This window comes from Mauremys mutica, chromosome 1 (assembly GCF_020497125.1).
Source record: "Mauremys mutica isolate MM-2020 ecotype Southern chromosome 1, ASM2049712v1, whole genome shotgun sequence".
NCBI lineage: Eukaryota > Metazoa > Chordata > Testudines > Geoemydidae > Mauremys > Mauremys mutica.
The window spans coordinates 277,307,602-277,331,645 of record NC_059072.1 but is presented as its reverse complement, the minus strand read 5'-3'; positions in this window follow the sequence as shown (position 1 = coordinate 277,331,645).

Genomic DNA, 24,044 nt, shown 5'->3' with positions numbered 1-24,044 from the left:
AGTGATCCTTTTGAAAATGGCAGCTGCTTGCTCCATATTTCTCTATTCTTTCTGTTAAGTTGTATCCTGTTAAGTTTTCCTTTAGTTCTGGTTTTTGTTTTATTTCCAAGGAGGTAGTTAATTCTCACATCTGTCATTTATTGAGAAGATATGATTAAAAAAAGAATCCACCCCACATATGATTACATTTCTCTTGATGGTCATTTAGAAAACTAATGTATTTATACACTGCTTTCTCTGCCTTTTGGGAATCCCAACATTTTATACATTCCTAATATCTGGTTGAATTCCACAATGTGTTTGACATTAAAGATACAGTGCCCGACATTTGGAATTTACAGTCTCTAAGTCCCCTTGAAGTAAAATGAACTAATCACATGACATATGGCTTCAGGATAACACACTAATTTGGGTGCATAATTGATAAACATAAAGCAATTTTTGTGTCTCCAATAAAATATGTTTACTTCCGGTATATTATTGAGACTGAATTCATCTATGAGCTCTCTAGAGTTTCAGAGTATAGTTCCAGGTAAACAAGTCAGACAAAGCTGGAACTTGAGTTTGGAGAAGGCCAGAAACTGGGAATGGGCAACATGGATCACTTGATAATTATGTTGTTCTGTTAATTCCTTTTGGGGCACTAGGCACTGGCCACTTTTGGAAGACAGGATAATGGGCTAGATAGACCTTTGGTCTGACCCGGTATGGCCGTTCTGATGTTCTTACGCTGTTTATTTGTTCTGTACATGTAGCTGTTTTCTTTAATAAATATCTCCTATTCAAGATGTGCAGTGATTCTATGTATTGTGATACCTAGGCCCTAGTGTAAGGAGGCTTCTGTGAGGGAGTTTTCAGTGTATTGAATTAGGAGTAGAACTATATAAATAATTCTATGATCTGTCTATCTGTATGTATCCATCTATCCAGAGTGTCTATTGATTTTATAAAGTATTTATCTGTGTGGTATTAACTACTGTACACAGTCTAAAAATACAGTAAGAATTATACATTGGGCAGTCAGGTGGTCTGTCAATAAGTTTTTGGTTTCTAACTGAAGAGAGGCTAAGTATACCTGTCTGGCATTTAAATAAATCAATTACTGTGTGAACAAGGCTCAACAGAAGGATTTTTTTTCTGATTTCAGTAGGCAATAAATAAACAATTGTTACTTTCTGTCTTATACTCTTTTAATATATCAGATAGTCACTTTACTTTTGTTTGTCATTTATTATTGAAACAGAGCTCTAATAAATAATTTACCAACCTAATTACACCTAAGCTCCATGTTCTTATTACATTTACCCTGTGAACTGAGCAATTTTAGGTTTATTTATTTGAATTTTAATAACTATCTCAGGATGATATACCTCAAAATAGAACACTCGTTTTTTGTTTTTAATTTCCTTGCTAAAAGTATTTGTCTGGATGATACTGGAGACAGCGTGGTTCCTGTCTGGCTAAAGTGGTAACATCAGGTGGCTAAAATATTTCAGAAGTAGCATTGCTAACTCCAAGTGTTCAAAAATCATGAGTCAATCCTCCAAAATAATTAGTTTTTGTTTTGTTTTGTTAGTAATGATAAATGTTGGGGGCTTTTTATTTGCATTCTGCTTTTAAGCATTTAGTGACCATTTGCTTCATATTTTCAAGCTTTTCTCCATAGCTGTGAGGGAGAGAAACTTAGTTTACATGAGAATCTCAACTTTCATAAAAAAAAGATCACATGAATCTGGGTGTTGGGATTTGAAGAAAAACACCAAATATTGAGAAAGAAGGCAGACGAATAAAATATCTACCATTTGCATCTTATGGTATTAACTTGCAATTTCCAATAACCCTTTCAAAATACTCCATTATGCTAAAGAAATAATACAGTAACACTATCAGTAAATTGACTGCAGTGTTTTGGCCCATTACAGTTGAATACTTATTTGATATCAGGGAAAGGGCATAAAGTAATGAGACTTTCAGATATTCCATGACTGCAAAGCTCAAATCACCATGGCATCTGCACTACGCCACAGGATCCCCCTATCAGAAATTATATTCCAAAAAAGATTTTAGTTCTTTACAGGTTGACTAACACTGCTCTTTCTGGAGTTTACACCTGCCTTATTTTTGTCTCTCCTCCACCATAAGCATTACTTGCAGATGATTGATTGGAGCTTTAAAAAAAATCAAAACACTCTGCCTCTTTCTTCCCAGTGGGAGCCGCGATCGGATGGACCTGCGGACAGGGCAGGTAAACACACCAGCCCTGCCCACCAGGAGCTCTCCTACACAAGCAGCGACCCCTGTTTGAGAAACCCTGGTTTATGGAGTGTTTTTTTTTACATATATAATTGTACAGTTGTCTAGAAATATATAAAATAAAACAGATTTGAATATCTTGATTCAGGTAGGTATAGGGTCCAGAGTGACATAGACAAATTGGAGGATTGGGCCAAAAGAAATCTGATGAGGTTCAACAAGGACAAGTGCAGAGTCCTGCACTTAGGACAGAAAAATCCCATACACTGCCACAGGCTGGGGACCGACTGACTAAGCGACAGTTCTGCAGTAAAGGACCTGGGGATTACAGTGGACGAGAAGCTGGATATGAGTCAATAGTGTGCCCTTGTTGCCAAGAAGGTTAATGGTAGATTGGGCTGCATTACTAGGAGTATTGCTAGCAGATCAAGGGAACACTTCATATCCCCCCTTAGTCGACTCTTTTCTAAGATGAATAGTCCCAGTCATTTGGTACAGAAGCTGATTTAAATGATAGGTTACAGACTACAGTTAGTAGTTCTGCAATTTCACATTTGAGTTCCTTCAGAACTCTTGGGTGAATACCAGGGGTCAGCAACCTCTGGCATGCAGCTCGCCAGGGTAAGCAGGGTAAGCGAGTAATCACTCGCGAGGGAAGTGATTATTCCCCTCTAACATTTTTAAAGCATCTAAAGCCCTTACCCTCCTTTAGAGCTGGCAAATAGCACCACACACCTAACTTTTTTCAATTCCCATTCCTTAAGCCTTTCTTTCAAACCACACACACACACACCTGCAACCCAGCCATTGGGGGAGAGGAAGCACATTAAAGTATCAACAGAGTAGCATATCTTACTGTCCCACAGTCCATCTATCTGGGCTGCTGTAACATTGCTGAGGTCACCATTATGGGTTCTCTGTGAGTGTGAGTTTGATGATGGTAGAGTATGAATTACTTTTCCCTATCGGTTGGAACAGGAAGTGAAAGCCCTATGGCCTATTAGGGTGATATTGCCTAACATGCTGTCAATATGGGGGCAAAGAATTTAGGGAGACTTCATTCTTAACTTCTTATTTCCATGTTTTTAAGATTTTATCATGGTGAGGTATATCTTGAGGCAATCTTAACTGTCACTAAATATAATGTTTGTTTAAAATGAAAAAAAAAAAAGGGTGGAAGGGTTATTAATCATCCTTCTTCAAGGCATAATGAGACCTTTAACTTATGGAGTTGGAAAGAAACTGCCCTGATAGGCAGTTTATTCTACAGCTTCCCAGCTTGAGCTATCACATCTTCCCCTGAAGCATTTGATATGGACCATTTGTCTGATACAGACAATTTCTATGTTCTGGTGTTAGCAATGGTAAAAATTAATGTTAAATTCATAGTTGAACTACAGTCTATTGTTGGACTTTTTTAGTATAAGAACATTCTTTGTTGCTCCCTTTTTTAGTATAAGAACATAAGAACATAAGAACGGCCGGATCAGACCAAAGGTCCATCTAGCCCAGTTTCTGTCTACCAACAGTGGCCAATGCCAGGTGCCCCAGAGGGTGTAAACCTAACAGGGAACGATCAAGTGATCTCTCTCCTGCCATCCATCTCCATCCTCTGACGAACAGAGGCTAGGGACACCATTCTTTTCCCATCGTGGCTAATAGCCATTTATGGACTTAACTACCATGAATTTATCCAGTTCTCTTTTAAAGACTGTTATAGTCCTAGCCTTCACAACCTCCTCAGGTAAGGAGTTCCACAAGTTGACTGTGCGCTGTGTGAAGAAGAACTTCCTTTTATTTGTTTTAAACCTGCTGCCTATTAATTTCATTTGGTGACCCCTAGTTCTTGTATTATGGGAATAAGTAAATAACTTTTCCTTATCCACTTTCTCAACATCACTCATGATTTTATATACCTCTATCATATCCCCCCTTAGTCTCCTCTTTTCCAATCTGAAGAGTCCTAGCCTCTTTAATCTTTCCTCATACGGGACCCTCTCCAAACCCCTAATCATTTTAGTTGCCCTTTTCTGAACCTTTTCTAGTGCTAGAATATCTTTTTTGAGGTGAGGAGACCACATCTGTACACAAGATGTGGGCGTACCATGGATTTATATAAGGGCAATAATATATTCTCAGTCTTACTACCTATCCCCTTTTTAATGATTCCTAACATTCTGTTTGCTTTTTTGACCACCTCTGCACACTGCGTGGACATCTTCAGAGAACTATCCATGATGACTCCAAGATCTTTTTCCTGACTCATTGTAGCTAAATTAGCCCCCATCATATTGTATGTATAGTTGGGGTTATTTTTTCCAATGTGCATTACTTTACAGTTATCCACATTAAATTTCATTTGCCATTTTGTTGCCCAATCACTTAGTTTTGTGAGATCTTTTTGAAGTTCTTCACAATCTGCTTTGGTCCTAACTATCTTGAGTAGTTTAGTATCATCTGCAAACTTTGCCATCTCACTGTTTACCCCTTCCTCCAGATCATTTATGAATAAATTGAATAGGATTGGTCCTAGGACTGTCCCCTCTCCATTCTGAGAATTTACCATTAATTCCTACCCTTTGTTCCCTGTCCTTTAACTAGTTCTCAATCCATGAAAGGACCTTCCCTTTTATCCCATGACAGCTTAATTTACATAAGAGCCTTTGGTGAGGGACCTTGTCAAAGGCTTTCTGGAAATCTAAGTACACTATATCCACCGGATCCCCCTTGGCCACATGTTTGTTGACCCCTTCAAAGAACTCTCATAGATTAGTAAGACACGATTTCCCTTTACAGAAACCATGTTGACTATTGCTCAACAGTTTATGTTTTTCTATGTGTCTGACAATTTTATTTTTAACTATTCTTTCGACTAATTTGCCCGGTACCAACGTTAGACTTACTGGTCTGTAATTGCCGGGATCATCTCTAGAGCCCTTTTTAAATATTGGTGTTACATTAGCTAACTTCTAGTCATTGGGTATCAAAGCCGATTTAAAGGACAGGTTACAAACCTTAGTTAATAGTTCCGCAACTTCATATTTGAGTTCTTTCAGAACTCTTGGGTGAATGCCACCTGGTTCCGGTGACTTGTTAATGTTGAGTTTATCAATTAATTCAAAACCTCCTCTAGTGACACTTCAATCTGTGACAGTTCCTCAGATTTCTCACCTACAAAAGCCAGCTCAGATTTGGGAATCTCCCTAACATCCTCGGCCGTGAAGACTGAAGCAAAGAATCCATTTAGTTTCTCCACAATGACTTTATCGTCTTTAAGCGCTCCTTTTGTATTTCGATCATCAAGGGGCCCCACTGGTTGTTTAGCAGGATTCCTGCTTCTGATGTACTTAAAAAACATTTTGTTATTACCTTTGGAGTTTTTGGCTAGCCTTTCTTCAAACTCCTCTTTGGCTTTTCTTATTATACTCTTGCACTTAATTTGGCAGTGTTTATGCTCTTTTCTATTTGCCTCACTAGGATTTGACTTCCACTTTTTAAAGGAAGTCTTTTTATCTCTCACTGCTTCTTTTACATGGTTGTTACGCCATGGTGGCTCTTTTTTAGTTCTTTTACTGTGTTTCTTAATGTGGGGTATACATTGAAGTTGGGCCTCTATTATGGTGTCTTTAAAAAGCTCCCATGCAGCTTGAAGGGATTTCACTTTAGTCACTGTACCTTTTAGCTTTTGTTTAACTAACCTCCTCATTTTTGTATAGTTCCCCCTTTTGAAATTAAATGCCACAGTGTTGGGCTGTTGAGATGTTCTTCCCACCACAGGGATCTTGAATGCTATTGTATAATGGTGACTATTTCCAAGCGGTCCTGCTATAGTTACCTCTTGGACCAGCTCCTGCGCTCCACTCAGGATTAAATCTAGAGTTGCCTCTCCTCTTGTGGGTTCCCATACCAGCTGCTCCATGAAGCAGTCATTTAAAGTATTGAGAAATTTTATCTCTGCATTTCGTTCTGAAGTGAAATGTTCCCAGTCAATATGGGGATAATTGAAATCCCCCACTATTATTGGGTTCTTAATTTTGATAGTCTCTCTAATTTCCCTTAGCATTTCATCATCACTATTACTGTCCTGGTCAGGTGGTCGATAATAGATCCCTAATGTTATATTTTTATTAGAGCATGACATTTCTATCCATAGAGATTCTATGGAACATGTGGATTCGCTTAAGATTTTTACTTCATTTGAATCTACATTTTCTTTCACATATAGTGCCACTCTTCCCCCTGCATGACCTGTTCTGTCTTTCCGATATATTTTGAACCCCAGGATGATTGTGTCCCATTGATTGCTCTCAGTCCACCAGGTTTCTGTGATGCCTATTATATCAATATCTTCCTTTATCACAAGGCACTCTACTTCACCCATCTTATTATTTAGACTTCTAGCATTTGTGTACAAGCACTTTAAAAACTTGTCCCTGTTTATTTGTCTGCCCTTTTCTGATGTGCCAGATTCTTTTTTATGTGACTGTTTATCATCTGATCTGGCCCTTATATTATCCTCTTCCAGCCTCAATATATATAGATATTTGAGGGAGTCTGTCTGGCAGAGTGCAATTAAGTTTAGGAGCTGGGTGTTTCTGCATGATAAGAAAATACTGTCAAAACATATACACACATAGCCAAATTTTCAGCTGTGATTAGTTCATGCTCAGTGCAGCTGAGTTACACTGGGAAAGAAAGTTGGCTGTAGGCTACCTTTCCAGACCCCCAAGCATGAGTCTGCAGCAGACCTAAAATGGCCCCCAATGTAACACAAAGCCTCCAAAATGATACGCTTAAGTTGCAACAGTTTGCGAGAGCCTATAAAACATCTGAGGATTTGAACCACTGTCTTTTCTCTAATCATCCCACTGTAATCATCTAATTGCCATCTAAATATTGAAGAGAGGGGGCTTGAGCAACTGTCACCCTTTTTTATTATTCTCATAAGTATTGGTGTAGCAAGAGAGTGTTCTTTTTTTCAGAGTGCAATGGTATATTCCCATACATTATTCCTTAGTGTGCTACTACTATAATCTCCTAGCTTCTGTGATTATTGTTCCTGACACCTCAATGAATGAAGGATGACATTCCTCGCAGAGGAGAAGTTCCTCACAAGTCTCTTCACTGAACTTCACTTTAAAAATTGTTATGTAGAATTGTGCAGAGAACACTTGTGAATATCACCTCTGGTGACTAAGTGCATTCTTGTATTAGGATGAAACAGTTAATGTTTGTACAGCACTTCTGGAATTAAAAATTGCTTAGTAATATCATAGTCTTAATTCTGAGTGTAACCCCCCTTAACTTGCTTACAACAGCAGCAACCAAAGTCATTCTGCATGTAATTAGTTCTCAAGTTAATTGTGTCATGGAATTTTGAGAACTTCCTGAAGAAATTTATGATTACATTGCAGCCAGTGACAAATACAATAAAATGTGCTACAGCTTTGAAAGACATTGCTAAACATTTAATATGAACCACAATATTCAGGATTCCCCACACCAATCCTGGTGGGGAGTGATAGCTCAGTGGTTTGAGCATTGGTCTGTTAAACCCAGCGTTGTAAGTTCAATCTTTGAGGGTGCCGTTCAGGGATCTGGGGCAAAAAGCTGCCTGGGGATTGGTCCTAATTTGAGCAGGGGGGTGGCCTAGATGACCTCCTGAGGTCCCTTCCAACTCTGATATTCTATGATATCTTCCTCCCACTTCAAAGAAATCTAAATGCCTTTCATAAAATAAATGTCCAATTGTAAAATAGAGGCAGTAGTATTGCAATATGTAAAACTGCTATGATTCTTACTGTTCAGCATATTAATGGATTTATTTTACATATTTTCTTGTATTTGTACATAATGGATAGTGTACCCTATGGTGAAAATATAGATTGAATAGCCATGTGCCTGCAACCTTCTTGCAGACCTAGCAGGTTTTTGATTGGCTATGACAGGTTTGGGGAAATGACCATTTCAGACAAGGCACAATGAAGCAGAAAATGGGCAGATGCTGTAAGTTGCATAATCAGTAAAAAGAAAATTCATCTGCCATTTATAGTACATAAGGAAAACTGATGGGATGCTGACTGTTAAAGGCTAATTTAATGACAACCTCTAACCATCTGGATAGAACGCCGTATTTTGCGAAGGCCTAATGCTGACCCACATAACTGGATCTAAAAACAGTTGGAAAGTTTTAATAATGGATTATACATAAAAGCAAGAACTCATTACTGTTACAAGCCATGAAATATTTATTTTTAATCTGACAGTTCTATAACTGCTAAACAATAAGAGATTACACTGTAAAGCAGCATATATAATAAATGACTACTTTAGCTCAGTTAGTAAATGCATAGCTTTCTGGGTGCCATGCTTTCACATGCTGGCTGTGCGAATCTATGGGAAATCAAGCTGTTCTCATACACCTCTAAGTGCTCTAGCACCAGATCTCCCTGTGTTGGGGTTTCCTCTCCATACAAGCCCTGAAAGAGTTGAATTAGGCCAAATGGGCCCAATTAAGCTGCAAATAGGGGAAGGTTTAGGCTGTGTGGAAGGTGCTAATTAGAAAGAAGCTCAACTGTGAGGGAACAGCGAGGGCTAATCTATGAAGCCAAGAGGCTAGTATCAGTGTGGAAGGGGGTAAGGAGAAAGCCTGTGGTCTCTTTCCCTGAAGTAAGGGAGAAGGAAGGGGAATAGGAACCCATGACGAAGGGTGCACCTAGCAGGCCAAAGAGAAAGGGGTCTGACTAGGAAGGCTGGAGAATGAAAAGCTTGGAGAATCATGGTGGGAAGTAATACAGGGATGAGAGCGGTAAAGTAGATGTAGCCATAGACCTTCACTGATTTCCACCGGGCCTTGGGCTGGAACCCAGTGTAGAGGGCCGGCCTGGGTTCCTCTACCATCCACTGAAGACTGGTGTGGCTTAGGGCAGTGAATGCACAGACTGTGAAAGTGACATAGTCAGGGCAGCAGGAGTAAGGACTGCCTGATGCTGTTTCTTCAGAGAGACTTGGAACAACTGCTCCAGAAGAGGAAAACACAGAGTGAGTTAGCTGGCCATAGGGCTGAGTCATAAAGCAGCCGTATTCCAACTCCATGAGCGGGACAGGTCCTGCAACAGGGAAAGAGAAGAAAGGGGATACTGAACCAGCCAGAGCTAATCCCCAGTATTGCAAGAAGGTGGTACCACCCAGCAATGAGCAGAGCACCCTGTTACACTCCCCCACACTATATGCTATTTGTCTGTAATGTTTGCAAAGTCAGTTACTTTGGGATCCAGCTGCCTTGAAGTGTTCTTTCCACCTTGCATGTCATCATCAAAAATAAAGATCCTACAAACCAGATTATGCCCTCAATGACATCTATGTCACTTAAAAGTATTTTAAGTGCATCAAAAGCAGGAAGCCTGCTAAACAATCAGTGGGGCCACTGGACAATCGAGATGCTAAAGGAGCACTCAAGGATGATAAGGCCATTGTGGAGAAACTAAATGAATTCTTTGCATCAGTCTTCTTGGCTGAGGATGTGAGGGAGATTCCCAAACCTGAGCCATTCTTTTTAGGTGACAAATCTAAGGAACGGTCCCGGATTGAGGTGTCATTAGAGGAGGTTTTGGAACAAATTGATTAATTAAACAGTAATAAGTCACCAGGATCAGATGGTATTCACCAGGGGTTGGCAACCTCTGGCAAGCGGCTCGCCAGAGTAAGCACCCTGGTGGGCTGGGCCAGTTTGTTTACCTGCCACATCGGCAAGTTCGGCAGACCACGGCTCCCACTGGCCGCGGTTTGCCGTCCCAGGCCAATGGGGATGGCGGGAAGCACTGCGGGCCAAGGGATGTGCTGGCTGCGGCTTCCCGCCACCCCCATTGGCCTGGGATGGCAAACCGCAGCCAGTAAGAGTGGCGATTGGCCAAACCTGCCGATGCAGCAAGTAAACAAACTGGCCCAGCCCACCAGGGTGCTTACCCTGGCGAGCTGCATGCCAGAGGTTGCTGACCCCTGGTATTCACCCAAGAGTTCTGAAGGAACTCAAATGTGAAATTGCAGAACTACTAACTGTAGTCTGTAACCTATCATTTAAATCAGCTTCTGTACCAAATGACTGGGACTATTCATCTTAGAAAAGAGTCGACTAAGGGGGGATATGATTGAGGTCTATAAAATCATGAGTGGTGTGGAGAAAGTAAATAAGGAAGTGCTATTTACTCCTTCTCACATCACAAGAACTAATGGTCACCAAATGAAATTGATAGGCAGATAAATAAACAAATAAAAGGAGGCAGCAGGTTTAAAACAAACAAAGAGAAGTATTTTTTCACCCAACGCACATTCAACCTGTGGAACTCCTTGCTAGATGACGTTCTGAAGTCCAAGACTATAACAGGGTTCAAAAAAGAACTAGGTAAATTCATATAGGATAGGTCCATCAATGACTATTAGCCAGGATGGGCAGGAATGGTGTCTCTAGCCTCTGTTTGCCAGAAGCTGGGATGGATCACTTGGTGATTACCTGTTCTGTTCATTCCCTCTGGGGCACCTGGCACTGGTCACTGTCGGAAGACAGGATATTGGACTAGATGGACCTTTGGTCAGAACCAGTAGGGCATTCTTATGTTCTTAGGTTCTTATAGTCTACTCTGTGAGGGTATTAGTGCCCTGTCAGCTTTCGCGATAACCCCCGGAAAGAATATTGTTTAGCTGCCTGACCATATTCACTTCCTATTTCACCCAAGGATACTAGGTATATTAGAGACTTGAAACAAAGACACACTAATGGTGGAGTAGTCTTTCCTGTTTTCTTCTAGCCTCAAATGTAGGAGAGAGTCCATTAAAATTAAGTTTCTTTCAGTGCATACCACCAGGCTTTTGTTAAAAGGTCCAATGGGACTGCTGTCAGATATTGAAGTTCCACAACAGACCTTTGTAGAAAGGATATAATTATTACACTTCCTCAGATGGGTCACAAAATTTGTAGAAAGAATATAAATTTTCTATTAAACTGTAAAGTTTTTTTTCTTTTCTTTTTCTAGAAGGGTTGTGGAAACCTACTGACCACTATACTGTGAATCAGTCACAGCAGACCTGTTTCTCCAACATACCCAGTGAGTGGCCAACCCCTGAGCTGTTGGGTATCCTAGTTTAGCCCTTTCTGCACTAGAGATTACACTTTGAGCCTATATTTATTTCAAACCTGTTTTTTTCCATGTATTTATTTCCATTAAGCAATTACTGGTCTTTTCTCCTGCTCTATTCTTTTCTTTTTTTTCATTCCTTTTTATATTTCTCTCTTCCTCTTCTTTCTTCCTTGCCCACATAAAAATATGCACTGCCCTTATGGGGTCAGGACTATGTCAAACTTCTAGTGGAGTTCTGCTGCTTCTCTTGCACATTAAAAGAGAAATAATAGCAAACATTCTTTCTTTCTACAGATCTGTAATCAGTTTGCCCAGGGAAAAAAAGTCAAGGTTCCAATTCCTAACCCCAAAATAAGGAAATTGTGGCCCACAGGTTTATATTTACTCAAATTCACAATCTGGTTCTGGATGCAGGCTTCAGATTTCTAGTGGAAGGGAGGGAAGCGTAGCAAATCAGGGTGTTGTCTTTTGGGCTCATCTCTATACCTAAACAGAATCTGAAAAGAGGTTCTTGAACTATCAGCCATATCTTATGGTAAGAGTGTTTCTTCCATTAAATCCTATTAGGAGAACAAATGTTCCCTCCATGTTCTAATGCCCATGCAGAAATCTCACTGTAAGTCATCCTTAAAATCATTATTCCAGTTCTCCAGGTTTTTTGTTCTTTCCAGTGTCTGACATGAGATTTATGTCATATTGTCTTGTGATATTTGCATTAAAATCTATGTGTGACTCTTTACAAATTTGCATTTTGGAAATGCGAAAACCTATGAGAAGAGGAAAACAAGATTACATTCCTAAAGTACAAATAATATCCCTTCAATAAAAAGGCTCTCTTTGGAATAGCATTTTTTATTTCTTCGGTGGAAACATCTCATAAACTATCCTCAAGTGCTCTTGGCACATTTTTTTCTCTCACTTTTAAATCATAGGTCTAGAGAGCATTTTAGTCCTGTTTCTTTATTGATCGTGTACAGAGTCTGTCAGTAAACTGCTGCCGAGAGAATTATTGAATGACAAGTTTAATGAGAAGTTCCAAGTTGTTTTAATGAATTTTGTTCTTTGCTTTGTTTTACTGTTTTTTCTGAGCATGAAAATAAATGGCAGAACACAATCAGCAACATTTTGCCTCTGCTACTTCATTTATCTTAACCCTTTGCTTTGCTCACAGAATTGTTTGAGCAAATTGTAAGTATGTTTAAAAGAAAAACGGTATTCATAATCTGACTTGAATGCCCCAAGAAAGAAAAGTCAGAGATAGAATGGTGTATCTTAATATCACAATGCCTCACTCGTTTTCCTTTTATTCCACCTCTGACTCACTGCATGCTGTAAAAGAAGAAAAAGGGTCCATTCTGCACTTCTTACTAAATCAGTACTCCCACTGAAGCCAATGGAAGATTCAAAAAATGAAAAACTTCAGTGTTACAAATCAGCGGTGACTTGCTTGTAGTCATTGGATTTGCAAAGATGTAAAACTGAGAGATCATTATAAAGTCCCAAATCGCTAACAAGTCAGTCCCCTCCCTTTATCATAATAACTCTTCCCATAAAATACAAACAGACATTCTTCCATTTTGTTACTCTTTAAAAATAGTCTCCTTCCTACCCTTATATACATCATGATAGAAAAAGTAGAAAACTCTCAGACTTCTCCTGTGTTAATGAGCACTGGCCTGTTAAGGGAGCCTGGGATCTGCTTTAAAGGGTTATTTCCCACTCTTAGTTGGTAATTGGCAATAGGAAATCAGTGAGCTACAGGGGAAAAATAAACAACTCGTGTGTAAGTCTTCTTGTTTGATGGGGTGGAACTCTTTTTAAATGGCTCACGGAGCCCTTGCATTAGCTTGCTTTATCAGTAGTTTACCCCTTGTTGTTGTTTATCTGCCTGTAGCCATCAATGTGCTAGGATTTTATTAATTAAAACTGAAATTACTAGTACATACTAGGTTGAGACCAACTGGAAGAAAACAAACACACTGAAAACATAAAAGTCCTATTCACTTAAGTGAGCCCTTAGTAATAAACCTCAGTATTTCATAGAAAGATACTGGATGTAATTCAGAACTCACTTGCACCAGTGTAAATGAGGGATACTAACAACAAAATCAATGGTGTGATGCTAGTCCACTGTATGCACTACCTAACTTGATGTGCTATACAACTGAGTTTCATAGAGCTGCACAGTGTGTGTAAAATTTGGCCCATCTTGTCAATCCTTCCAACAGCGCTGTGAGGTTGGTAAGCAGATATATGGCTAGATTTATGCCTGAATCATACTATACAGGGTCCCCAGAAAGTCTGCTTGTAAGAAGGGGATACCACAGTGCAAGTTGCTTGCAGTTCCATTCCACCGTGGAAGGGGAAGTCATGGTCTTCCAGCATAGCTCCAAAGGTGGGTGGTGCTAACTCAAGAAGGGACAGAGTCAGGGATGCATTTATTCAGCATATCCCCTTGGGAGCTTCCACAAGTGCAGCTCCTGGGGAGGGCTGACTAAAGACTTTCCATTGACTTCAATAGGCTTTGGTTCAATCCCATGGAATGCCAACCACAAAGATACTATTCTTCAGCAGTAATCCCACAGACACACAATGGCTTCTGGTGGAGCAATTTGAACTGACAAATTTTACAAACGATGAAACTAAAGCAGATACATCTTTTTAGTTGCCCAGTGTAACAGAAGCAGTATTATATTGAGGATAAAAAAACTGATTATTCCCTGTCATTGGTTAAAACCACTAACTAGAGCAGGTTGGAAAATAGTAATATTTTCATGAAAATTTTCTCAAAAAATGTCCTTTTATGTCAGAATTTTGCACTTTTTTTTAACCAGCCTTACCACTAAATCACTCTCTTCTCACAATTCCAAAATACTTTAGTTCATCTTCATACATAACTTCTTAGGACTCATTCTTGAAAACAAGCCTATGGATAATTTACATCAGGGGTTCTCAACCCCTCAAGGTGCTATAAAAACTTTGCAGCCCACCTGTGCCACAACAACTTTTTTTCTGCATATAAAAGCATAGGTGCTGGAACTAGGTGAGCTGGGGATGGGTGCAGCTGCACACCCTGGCTTGAAGTTGTTTCCATCACATACAGGGTTTAGTTTTGTTCAATGGCTCTCAGCACCCCCACTGTACAAATTGTTCCAGCTCCAGAGAGCGCTTCTACATCCATAGTAGCCAGGATGGTGTTTTCTGGAAGATTCATCATGTAAGTAGTCCCATTGAGTTGAGCCTACTCATGTATCCTAGAACCATAGAATCATAGAACATCAGGGCTGGAAGGGACCTCAGGAGGTCATCTAGTCCAACCCCCTGCTCAAAGCAGGACAATTCCCAACTAAATCATCCCAGCCAGGGATTTGTCAAGCCTGACCTTAAAAACCTCTAAGGAAGGAGATTCCACCACCTCCCTAGGTAACCCATTCCAGTGCTTCACCACCCTCCTAGTGATTTTTTTCCCTAATATCCAACCTAAACCTCCCCCACTGCAACTTGAGACCATTACTCCTTGTTCTGTCATCAGGTACCACTGAGAACAGTCTAGATCCATCCTCTTTGGAACCCCCTTTCAGGTAGTTGAAAGCAGCTATCAAATCCCCACTCTCTCTTCTCTTCTGCAGAATAAACAATCCCAGTTCCCTCAGCCTCCCCTCATAAGTCATGTGCTCCAGCCCCCTAATCATTTGTGTTGCCCTCCACTAGACTCTTTCCAATTTTTCCACATCCTTCTTGTAGTGTGGGGCCCAAAACTGGACACAGTACTCCAGATGAGGTCTCACCAATGTCGAATAGAGGGGAATGATCACGTCCCTCAATCTGCTGGCAATGCCCCTACTTATACAACCCAAAATGTCGTTAGCCTTCTTGGCAACAAGGGTACACTGTTGACTCATATCCAGGTTCTCGTCCACTGTAACCCCTAGGTCCTTTTCTGCAGAGCTGCTTCCTAGCCATTCGGTCTCTAGTCTGTAACAATGAATGGGATTCTTCCATCCTAAGTGCAGGACTCTGCACTTGTTGAACCTCATCAGTTTTCTTTTGGCCCAGTCCTCTAATTTGTCTAGGTCCCTCTGTATCCTATCCCTAGCTTCCAGAGTATCTACCACTCCTCCCAGTTTAGTGTCATCTGCAAACTTGCTGAGAGTGCAGTCCACGCCATCCTCCAGATGCAGCAGGGTGGTCACCCACTCCTGCCCTGAAAGGGTTTGAAGCCAGCCCTGGGAGAGGGTTGGGGCTGTGAGCTAAAGCCTCACTGATTGGGGAAGCAGCCGCAGCAGGGCCACACCCCAATCAGACTGCAGATGGCCATATAAAAGCCAGTGAAGCCAGGCGCTCAGAGAACTCTCCCTCTAGCTCTTGAGGGAAAAGGGCCTGGATTCCTGGGAGCTGAGAAAGAGAACTTAAAGTGGAGCAGGGCTGGGGGAAGGCTAGAGGAGAGCTCCAACCTGGGAGCCCCCCTAGTCTGCAGGCCCTGTTAAATGCCAGAAAGGTTAGTGGGGTTACAGAGGGGCAGCCCAAGGGTAGGCAGAGGCAGCAGGTCCAACCCCCTCTTGCTGGATATGAGTGGCATTTACACTGCAGTTTGCCCCAATGAATGGGGGCTAGATCGAGACTGGCAGTAGCCATTGTCTTAGGTGAGGTGGGGATAGAGGGTGGGGAGGAGAGACCCAGATCTGTGGGGGTACTGCCAGGGGTAGCACCCCAGCCTGAAAGGGGCACCAGAGTCCAGGAGGGACTTGGGACCAGCGGCAAGCGAGACACCGGCCTGCAGAGGGTGCTCTGGAGGCTGGAAAGACTAACTCCCTGGACAACCAGCAGGAGGCGCCGCAGAGGTGAGTCCCGCCCCATGACATCGGTCCAGTGGTACCCCAGTTCCAGTTGGCACCCTGTGGGGAACCAGTTACAATGTGGTTAGAGGATTTTGGAATGAATGGTCCTGTGGATCCCCCATGATCTACCACAGGGATTGACAACCTTTGGCTTGCGGTTCACCAGGGTAAGAACCCGTGCAGGCCAGGCCAGTTTGTTTACCTGCCACATCCTCAGGTTCAGCCGATCACGGCTCCCACTGGCCATGGTTCACCGCTCCAGGCCAATAGGGTCATCGGGAAGTGGTGGCCACCACATCCCTCGGCCTGCACCACTTCCCGCAGCCCCCATTGGCCTGGAGCAGCAAACCATGGCCAGGGGAAGCCTCGATCGGCCGAACCTGCAGATACGGCAGGTAAACAAACCAGTCTGACCCACCAGGGTGCTTACCCTGGCGAGCTGCATGCCAAAGGTTGCCGATCCTACTGTGGATCCTATTGCGGCCTACTGTGTAAGGATGGAGGCGGGGAAACTTGTTTCAGATCACCCCACCACTGGGGAATGGAAAACTCAATGAGGAGATTCACCTGGAGAATTCCTTCCTCAGTGTTTGAATTAGTTGTTATGTTGTATATACCCTTCAAGTGACAAGCAAAACCACTCAATAAATTGAGAATACATTTGAACAACTAGATATTCTCTCACATATCTAATCCTTATTGCTGTATCTTCCCCTGTCCCACCCTTTGCCACCCCAAAAGTCCTCTCCTCCTATTCTCACATACCTTCCCATCTTCCTCAGTGCCAAATACTTGGATCCCCACATCAACATTTACCAAAAAGACCTTTGTCTTTTAAACAACTTGTATACATTTTAAAACAATATATTTGCACACCCTCTTGAGCCATAAAATTGCCTATAAAGCACCTCACACTCCTCTGGGCCTGTAATAATAATACTGAATGTTGTAATGGTACAATCTTGTTTTCCATCATTCCTAGATATGTCATACATAAGTGTATGTGTGTGTTATCTCAGGAGAGATCAAAGCATGGAAACACTGACAGATGGACACTATGCTGTCACTGTAGAAAACTCTACCGTCTGAAGGCAATATTTCCAGGAGTTATATCACAATGGGTTGTCAGCAATTTGATGTTCCTCTGGATCAGAATGATATGAGTGGGATGGGATTATTCACTGGCTCCAAAGATACTGTATTCCTACAGGTGAATCTTTAATTAAAGAAAAAAGTAACACCAGACACAGAAATCAGCAAAAAAAAAATATATTTTATATTCTCTCAGTGACCTTAAATAAAATTAAAAAAAACTCTTGAAGTTGACCGAGATACAATCTTGCTCTTAAGGAAGTAAAAATAAACTGGATATTTGAAATTATTTCACTAAATTAACTTTTCTTTCCAAGATTCACCATAACCAATCCAACACAGACATATGTTGTCCTTTGGTTGGCTTGGTTTGCAGTTCTCTCCATATGGGAAACAGAGACAGTGGGATCCACCCCAAAATACCCCTCAGAGAACAAAGTAAAAAACAAAACAAACTGATCTCCATTTTCCCTAATCCTCTACATATTTAATATATTATTTTTCCAGAAACAAGTCATTTAACTTTAATTTAAACTTGCTATCACTTTTAGGACTAATGATGCCTGAGAGAACTCTCAAAAACTATAAAACCTAGGCACTAAGCTATGCTTAGGCTAAGCTTTATGAAGCATATAAAAAGCAAATAAAAGTATTTGTTTTCTTTTCCAGTATAAAAATAGAATTGATTGTCCCCTGCAGCAGTTTGCATTGTGTTTGTATTATTTTGTTAGTGGCATAGAATTTTTAGTTTCATGTCATAGAAAAGTCTCCATGAAACAAACCACAAACCAAAGTGTCTAGTATAAAAGCCTTTCTAAAATTAAATATAAATACTAAATTAAACATGTTAGGCTTCTGATTTAGTCTCACAAAAACAAGGAAATTCTAAGTGTTGCTTACTTCCACAACACAATTATCTAGCTTGTATTCCATATACTCTTCCATCAGAAATACACAAGTACTGGTGATATTTTATCATCAGTGTGATTCTTTACAGTACTGTAGTTCAATATATAGTTTGGTAGAGTTAGTGTACAGATATAGATAGTGTAGAGATATACAGAGCTATCTATATACCAACCGTACCAAACTACAGTAGTGAGAAGAATCACTAAGATTCATTGCTGTTAGAGAGGCTATATATAAGCGCTAGACAGAGAGATGCTGATTACCTGCAACAAAGATATTGTGAAAACCTGAACTCAGAAATTATTTTAATTTGAAGTTTTAAGATGGTTATAATGTTGTAGTAATGTGAAGGGGTTTGCATACTTCACATCCTTTCATAACTTATAATTATGTTACAGAGGTTTGCATGGGCATTCAATCAACTCTCTGAAGAGAAATTAGAAAATGTTCCCCAAGGCTTTCCCTACTCATACTACAGTCTTTGGGAGGCAGATAAACTTATGAGCCCAAAGTTACCAAGTATTTTGAATTACCAACGGAATTGTTAAAGGAGACAGTTAAAGTTGTTAAGTATATTATGAATTTCCATACTTACAATAGTAGTAGTATTTTTAAATTTAATCTTAAATTAGAATGTACTGGCTTTATAGAGGTTGGTTAATTTTTTAAACTAGATTCTTCTTATGTTGTTTGCTTTCTGGTTAATGATACCTTCTCAGTCTAAACTTCAATTTAAGGAAAATTTGTTATGTTTGATCTTCCTTAGTTATTTTTTTTAAAGTTGTCAAATAAAATTATTGGGATCCTTTCCATATGGAACAAATTAGTTAATTACATTGTATCTAAAATTACAAATGAGGATTAGCATAATTGAGCTTCATCTTGGTACAACCACACCAGAATTTTCTTTAAACCTGCATATGCAATCTTCTCTCAACCTTGCTAGTAAGATGTGGACTTGAGAAGTTTGTGTGCTTCAGAATGTCTGTGAATCAGGTGGTCTCTTATAAGGACTCTATTTAGTCCCTATGAAAATTAGAAGTTCCTAAGAAGTGAGTACACTGTTTGTATTTTGTGTGTGTTCTGGTGCAGGGGAAAATAGAGGGACAAATTTAGGGGGAGATAAGAAAGAGCTAGGCCTTTAATATTATGAAGTTTTAAGACCTGTAGAAAAATGACTAATGAAAAATTCCAGACTAGCCAGTCCTTTCAAAGCTAGTCATATGGAGTATAGTGTCTCAAGGATTCTTGAATAAAACATATTTGTATTAGATAAACCAAATTATTTTTGCGATATGACATGGCAAGAAACCATTTTCAAAATCTTCAAAATAAATAAATTAATTAAAAATTATATTTTCCCCTAAGTGTAATCTCTAATAAAAGTCTAAAGCAGGGATCGGCAACCTTTGGCACATGGTCCGCCTGGGTAAGATCCCTGGAGGGCCAGGCCGGTTTGTTACCTGCCGTGTCTGCAGGTTCAGCTGATCGCGGCTCCCACTGGCTGCGGTTCATTGATCCAGGCCAATGGGAGCTGTAGGAAGGGTGGCCAGCACATTCCTCGGCCCATGCCGCTTTCCGCAGCCCCCATTGGCCTGGAGCGGCAAACTGCAGTCGGGAGAGCTGCGATCGGCCAAACCTGTGGACGCGGCAGGTAAACAAACCGGCCTGGACCGCCAGGGTGCTTTCCCTGGTGAGCCACATGCCAAAGGTTGCTGAACCCTGGTCTAAAATATCTCCAAATGTCTCTTGAAATGTTTCTCTAGCCAAAGACCATATATGCAAAATTTGCAAATACAGAGGACTTCTTGAGCGGGAGAGATCTAGAAGTGTTGGTAACAAAATAGTGCCTACAATGTAAATGTGGTTGCATATTTAACTGAAGCAATGGTTTTGTAATATATAGAAAATCATAACTCCGTTACAGTATTTTAGATATAGAGCTGGAGTTTGTAAAGAAGGCAAATCAAAAAAGCAAAGTTATAATTTCAGATGTCTGCACATGAGCAAGGAGAAATGTTAAACGCTTCATTTCTGATGGGAAAATTACTGGTAGTTTCCATCACAACTAAACCCCGTAGGTGCTCTTTAACATCCCTTGATCCCTGCAAAAGCCAGGTATTCTGCTGCATAAAAAACTATGATGTTTCCTTTTAAATATGGTGTTAGTTAATTCTACTGTTTTTTGTTAAAAGGGGAATGCTCTTTCCATTAACAAGAAATAGCTTGCGTGAGTCAACACTTATGTATCTATCAAGACTTCCAGTAAAGCGTTTATGCCATTGGAGGCTCTCGTGATGATGATAATTTAAAAAATAGCTTGTTTTCAAATATAATGCAAATTGTCACTAATAACATATGTATATGTTTTGATTAGCAGCATTTATGAGCACTATACATATGCTTTCAAATTTGATATATAAATGGTTATTTCAGAGACAGAAAGTAGGAGAGAATAGTTCCATAATTATTAGTGTTTTCTAGAAATCTTCCATTTTCAACATTTATTAATGCCTATGCCATATCAGTTGATCTTAAAAGTAAGACTTTTGGAAAGGCAGATACAAAATAAAGTCTTATTGTATGATCTTCAATCCTCCTATTATCATTGCCCAATTAAATCAGCTTGAATTGAGTGTATAGAAAGGTGTATCTGAAATTCTCCATTTATTTTTTTTGTAGCAGATAACTTTGTGGCACTCAAATGCAAATAATAAAAGTGAAATAAAATAAGTAAAGTAAAGTAATAAAATAAGATAAAAAGGAAAACACATTTTGTTGTTACTAAATGAAACCCTGAAGAACTCTACATTGTAGAACTCTATCATAATTGGAAAAAAAAAACCAGAAACTTAAAAATATCCATGTATCATTGAATAAGGATGAATGGGGAAAAAAGGAAAACACAAGAAACAATGGGATGTGAAAAAAAATGTTTCTATTAAATAACTGATCTTGATAAAAATATAAAAAATTCTGAAAAAAATAACAGGATGTGGTGGCAGGAGAAAGAAAAAGAACAAGGAAATAGAAGGGAAGCCACAGGGGTTAAATTTATGAATGATTGGCACAAATGGTTAGTTTTATCTTCTGTTTCATTAATTTACTCTTGAGAGTGATCACCAAATGCCTCTGTGCCCAGCCATTGCAAGAAAATTAAAATACCAGAATGCATAAAGGAGAAGATATGTTGGAAACTTTACCTACTATGAAATAAGAGTATCAGAGGGGTAGCCGTTTTAGTCTGGATCTGTAAAAACAGCAAAGAGTCTTGTGGCACCTTATAGACTAACAGACTTTTGGAGCATGAGCTTTTGTGGGTGAATACCCACTTCGTCGGACGCATGTAGTGGAAATCTCCAGGGGCAGGTATATATTCTGTATTTGTGCAAGTTTCTTTGCATGTATTCTGTATTTGTGCAAGAGGAATGAAATAAGAGGAATTTTACTGCTTTTGGGGAATCAGGCTATTGTGATTTCAGGAGATACATCTTGATGATTTAACAAAAGCAATTGTGAATAGAAATAATAGGCTGTAGCAAAATATTTCCTATTTTGGAACTGGGTTCATCCTGTTTCTAAAGACGTCCTAGACAGGAACAGTCTAAATGATGGAAATTAATTTTATTGTAAAAAAAATAATAATAAAGAGTTGAAGGTTAGGCAGATTCTACTTGTGCATTAATGGGCTGGGTGTAGAAAATTGTCCAAAATTTTAGAGGTGATGCAGTTTTTTGATGAATGTTGCTTTTTTTTAGAACTTCTCTCTATAGTCATGGGTTATGGATATATAGAATAAGCACCTAACATTACCCAGGGTTCAATCTGGACAGATGGCCAGCTGTATCACCTCAATTCTCCAACCTGGGGTACCTTTTACACTGCTTTGCTGTGATAGTAATGACTCCTGGTCTGTTTACACCCAGTCTCCAACATTTAAATTAATCCCAGCTATAATGTATAAGTGTTATAGCCAGGCACTTTTGAATTACACTGCAGGGCAACACCAGCAAACTTGCAGTCCCAGATTTCCTCCGGAAATGTGCATTTTATACGGCCCAGGTCTCTCCTTCTGGACAATACAAGTTCATAGAAAGTCCATCATTTATTAATAGAATTGATTACAAAGAAATAAAAGATACAACACCTAGCAAAAGTCTCTCCATCACCACATGTTTTAGCAGTCTTTCTGGTAGAATTCCTTTCTGCCATGATCCCTCCCCAGTCCAACAATGCTTCCTTTGTCCTTCAAGTGTCGCTGATGCCCTGAGTAGAGCTGAAGGGAGAGATCTTTTGGAGCATCTGTTCCCCTTTCTTATAGATCTTTTTTCTTTGAAAATTATTTCCAGCGAGGTTCAGGAGATAGTAAACCTATGGGATGGGAAATTCTAGGTGTTTCTTTATGAAAATAGAGATTTCTTACTCACACTCTTTTTCCTGCCAAAGAATGGCTGCTTAAGCATCTGATAGAGATATATGACTCAGGCATCAGTTTGCCTTTTGTCTCTCAGGAATTGGTTTGTGCCTGATTTTCTAAACTTGGAACATATCTCAGCAATGTTATACAGTAGAATTTTAGAAATTTACATACAATGTTGCCACACATATTTTACCAGAACAATAATGTGCAGCAAAATATGAGTTTTCAATGATATCTTAGAAGGCATACTTTGTACAAATGTATCATAGTCTTGTAAAAAGGGAGAACATAGGGATACAGACTGTCACATACAGATACCGAGATTCTGGTATTTGAGACATCAGGTCAGGAGAAAAATTCAGAATACAGCATGAAGGTAATGGATTTGGACGTTGAACAACTTGGATTTTCAGAGCAAGAGTACAGATGTATAGTGAATGATCTGTGCTGAATTGAAGCTTATTTGCAGAGATCTCAGCCATATTGGAGAGCACTCTTGTAATCTCTTGTCGCAAAGATGGTCTGAAATTCTTTGCCAGTGGAGACCTGGGAAGTGATTGCACGATCCTACACCTCACAGTAGGAAAAGAGTAATCTATTACAATAAATATAATTGAGCTACTTGATCTAACTTTTCCCATGGGGTATGCAAATACCCTAACCCAGGGATCGGCAACCTTTGGCACGCGGCTTGCCAGGGTAAGCCAGGTTTGTTTACCTGCCACGTCCGCAGGTTCGGCTGATCGTGGCTCCCACTGGCTGCACAGTTCGCCGCTCCAGGCCAATGGGGGCTGCGGGAAGCAGCGCAGGCTGAGGGAAGTGCTGGCTGCCACTTCCCGACATCCCCACTGGCCTGGAGTGGTGAACCGCGGCCAGTGGGAGCTGTGATCGGCCGAGACGTGGCAGGTAAACAAACCGGCCCAGCCTGCCAGGATGCTTACTCTGGTGAGCCGTGTGCCAAAGGTTGCCAATCTCTGGTATAGGACCAGTCTTGTTCAAAGTACTTGGACTCCAGAAATAGCCACAGAAAATCTTTTAGGACAATCTGAGATGCAGTTTTCCCTACTGTTAGTATCTGTTTTGAATGTTGAATTCTCACTAAAAGCAGCATCAGATTTGTCCTAATAGGGATGTTGGTTGATATTTTATTTTATTTAAAACAGGTAAACAACCTGCAGGTAAACAACCTGCATATATATATTCAATTTACTTTTTTGTTTTCATTATGTGCATGTCTTTCAAGGACTTTTCATCTGCTGTACCATTGCTGCAAATGACTGTTATGTTTTAAAGCATTTTATTCACAACTGATATGAGGACTAATACTGAATGTGCCTCTTCAGTCACAGTATTCAAATGCTGCACTGCTAGAATATCACAATATCAAAATAAATCTTT